This window comes from Centruroides sculpturatus, unplaced genomic scaffold (genome assembly GCF_000671375.1).
Source record: "Centruroides sculpturatus isolate CEXI.00-Female unplaced genomic scaffold, Cexi_2.0 scaffold946, whole genome shotgun sequence".
Lineage (NCBI taxonomy): Eukaryota > Metazoa > Arthropoda > Arachnida > Scorpiones > Buthidae > Centruroides > Centruroides sculpturatus.
In genome coordinates this window covers 113,730-117,880 of record NW_019385130.1, presented here as the reverse complement: position 1 = coordinate 117,880, position 4,151 = coordinate 113,730, and the positions used below count along the sequence as shown (strand labels likewise).

Genomic DNA, 4,151 nt, shown 5'->3' with positions numbered 1-4,151 from the left:
TTAAGGGAATTCTTAATTTTTTTGGCCATCAAGTACCTTAAAAAGAAGGTCAGGTCGTCACAGAATACATTCCTAAATATGAATTTGAGTAAAATATAAATGTTTCAACAGACTTTGTCTTCAAGCTTAATTATTTAATAGTTAACTAGTTATAATTAGAATTTATAATTTATAAGTGTACCAATCATGTTTTCAAATATATACCAGTATTTAAGCGATTATTGTTATATTAGATGCAAGGATAATACATTAAATAACTAATTAATTATATATATTGATTTTATATATCCTGTTTATTAATTAAATAATTAAAACTGAATTAACAATTCGTTGTTCAAAATTGATTATTTACAACCACGGTAGATAAAAAGCAAACTGGAAATATATAATAAAATTTAATTTTGTAATATGTTTTACTTCAAATATTCACATATATTCAAAGGTATTCAATATTCAAAACAATCGCCTATAATAACATCCTTACGATTATTTCAAATACAGTCGACCCCCCTATAACACTGTTGATAATTCCGTTTTATATGAAATCCATGTTGTACGAGTCACTTAGATTTTACAAATACGTGTGCCAGGCTGTGAACGGCTCACGTATTTGTAAAAGTGACTCGTACAACATGGATTTCATATAAAACGGAATTATCAACAGTGTTATGGGGGGGTCGACTATATGTTCTATGGCCTCTCAGAAGTCAAGGGAAGCACGAGCCACTTTCCTTTTTGAAGTCCCAATATGTTAAAAAAATTAAAACTCACGTTTAAAAAATGTATTATATTTTTTAAGTAATAAAATTTGATAGAAAATAAAGGTTTTTTTCCCATTAAAACATTTAAATGAAATGAAATGGATCATTTGTAATATGTTTTAAAAGACCTCATAAATATGAAACCAGAGCTAAATAGTCCATTTATAATAGAGCCTGGTATTACCATATTTATAATAATTTATTTCGTTACATATTAATAAAAAAGGGAGAACAACCTAGGCATAAACATAAATTTATATAATTTCAGATTGCATATGCTGTGATTGCAGCCAGTTTTCTTCACAGAAAAGGTTAAATCACAGATAAATTTTAATAGTAAACTAGTTTTAATATATTAAAATATCACTTCTTTAACTGATTTGAAATTATCCAAAATGAAATTTTCGATAGAAATCATATTTTCTGAAGGAAAAGAAATGATTTAATTAAGGGAGTTTTACCTCATCCAGATGCATCTGCTGCTGAATTATGTTTCTACTAGAGAACATGAGAAGCATAATTATATCAACAGAGATGAAAGAATAAAAATAAAGATATATGCACTAAATAAGCTTTAATATAAAATATTTGCATAATTCAAGTGTTGAGCATTGCAGATAACGCCAAAAAATAGTTTTAAAAAGTTAAATATATTAAAAATATTTAATAAAAACACTTACTTTTTTCTTTTATGTGCTATTAATTAGTTTTATTAATATATATTTATTTTTAAGGCTCCTCCCACCTTTCGACATAGAAAAATCTCTAAAGGACTGAGCTAAATGATTTGCTACATCAAGAGTTCACTATATACGTAAAGAATAACAAAAACTACAAAATTGTTCATTATATCGAAAGTTCACTACATCGGGTGGTCATTATATCAGGAATTCATTGCGTGTAAAATTGCTTATTGAAATTTTTTCACGTAAAATGTCTTCTAGTATTAGTAGGAATACACATCAATCCTCTTAATGTACAAATTCGATTCAATCAGGAAAAGTGTATTTAGCAGAGAAGATAATTGAGATATACGCCATGTATCCTAACAGAACATTTTTCAATTGCTCCTTGAATGACATGAAAACATGGAAATTTAACTATCTGAAATACCTTTTATGTAGGAAAAGGGTATCTTTCAAGCAAATCTGGAAGAAGGCAAACATTTATGTGTTTCTAGGATTTGAACAATCAATTATATAATTTTACTACATATTTATACACCTTTTCTATTTTTTGTACGGATTTTTATTTCTGTAAATACATTTAATTATTTGTGTGTGCTCTTTAAACTATACAGACGTCTGAAGAACATTTTAATAATTATTCTACAAAAAAGTAGGTACATTCTTTGTGATCTTGTGCTCCTGTATGTCAAAATAACGATCTGCAGACTCAAAAATTTCTTCTAATTACAAATATTTTATTTTAATATATATATATATTAATACAGCATTTTCTATTTTGTCTTGAAGCAGAGAACACAGTAAACGTCAGAGCTGTGATTAAACGTTTATGAAGTACTTTATCACTACATAAATATTTGTAATACTTGTAAGCCAAATTTATTGGTAGCGTATTATTCTATTATTATATTCCTATCACACAATCACTAATGCTATTAGATACAAAAAGACTAAACATTACCTTTTTGTTTAGTTTCCTGTATACGAACTTATGGCCTGGACAGGAAGTCACGTAATTTTTTAAAATAAAAATATTATTAAAAATTGTACCGCAGCCTAACTGGGGCTAGCGGTTGTGTATGTGTGTGTGTGTGTGTGTACAGGTCTGTGTCTGTGTAGATGCGATGTGTGTGTTATTATGTTCGAGAATTCTCGAGAGATTGTGTGCAAGAATTTACAGGATTTTCAAAAAATAATAATGAAAATAGCGGGTTTTTAATTGTTTGTGTGGACCCAAGGCCATGTGGATGGAAACGCAAGAAGACGTCTGTATGTCTGTGCTCCGATTAAAAAAAAAAACAAAAGTGTTTTTATTTTGTAATTGGATATATATTTTTTAATGTTTTAAGGGAATTCTTAATTTTTTTGGCCATCAAGTACCTTAAAAAGAAGGTCAGGTCGTCACAGAATACATTCCTAAATATGAATTTGAGTAAAATATAAATGTTTCAACAGACTTTGTCTTCAAGCTTAATTATTTAATAGTTAACTAGTTATAATTAGAATTTATAATTTATAAGTGTACCTTTACCCTTCAAAGAGACGTTTACGTCTTCAGTTGTAGATTAAAATATCAAAAATTAACAACGTAACAAAATTATGCTTTATATTATTTTAAAATATTTATAATTGTTAATGTATTTTTGTCTTTGTCATAAATTTCACTTTGAGTGCGAGTCCCAAAAATTAACTTTTAATTTATTATTATTTTTTATTAAATAAGCATTTACTTATATTTGCTTCATTGTTCTTTTTATTTTGTCTTATTACCTATAATTTTAATTAAAATTTATATTTTTATCGTTATTTAAAAATAATTATTTTTTAATACAAATATTTCTTGAATGATTTCCCACTGACCTATTATAACATTTCATATATCTTTTTTCGTAAAAATTCCTCTTAAAACATCTCACTATCACACTATCTAAAATATGAAATATTTTTTGTTATAAAAACTTGAAATATACTTCAAAAAAGCACTATAAACATTGTATGAACCATTTCCTATTTTATATAGAGATATTTTAGGATCATGCTGTAACCAATAACCATTCGACATCAGTACATTTGTCTTTTTAACTGAGAAGAAACTATTCTACCTTGATTAGTAGTCAAAATTTAAAACCGATTTGACTTCATTTCCACAAGTATTTGAAATCACATTTTCGATCTTCATATGAAATTCTAGTAATTCCATTTTGTATATAAAGAATCTTTTACATTATGAGCATTGCCTGGTAAACGGTTTTAATACAGCTGGATAAGCAAACCAATTTTAAAACCGTTTACCGAGTAGTGAGCCCAATGTAAAAGATTCTTTACAAAATGGAATAAGTAAACCAATATAAAGCTGGATAAGTAAACCAATGATGTAGTCCGTTTCATTTAAAACGGACTACATCATTGGTTTACTTATCCAGTTGTATTAAAGCGGTTTTACTAGGAATTGCGCCTTTACTATAGGCAAGGGGTGGCCAACTTTTTTAGCAGGCGGGCCAAATTTCAGAAATAATATTTCCTGCCGGGCCACGCACCTAATTTTTTTTTAAAATTAAAGTAAACAAGCAAGCGTGCAACAGCTTCAACCGCATCGTTGCTTTCCAGTAGGTGAGATCGTGGTCAAACACTTGCCTGGTTTAATGTAAAAAAAAACACAAAAAATAGGTATATTTATTTTTTTGAAGAAAATAAAACATAACCG

The 4,151-nt window shown here is 27.7% G+C and overlaps 1 long non-coding RNA gene across 1 annotated transcript; it reads right to left on the bottom strand.

Annotated features, from left to right (window-relative positions):
* Window positions 1-1,746: 1,746 nt before the first annotated feature.
* On the bottom strand, window positions 1,747-3,045 carry LOC111635188. Its single transcript, XR_002758345.1, has 3 exons — window positions 2,979-3,045; window positions 2,828-2,863; window positions 1,747-2,260 (listed from the first exon to the last, which is right to left on the bottom strand). It is a non-coding gene; the product is annotated as an uncharacterized LOC111635188 (long non-coding RNA).
* Window positions 3,046-4,151: the final 1,106 nt, after the last annotated feature.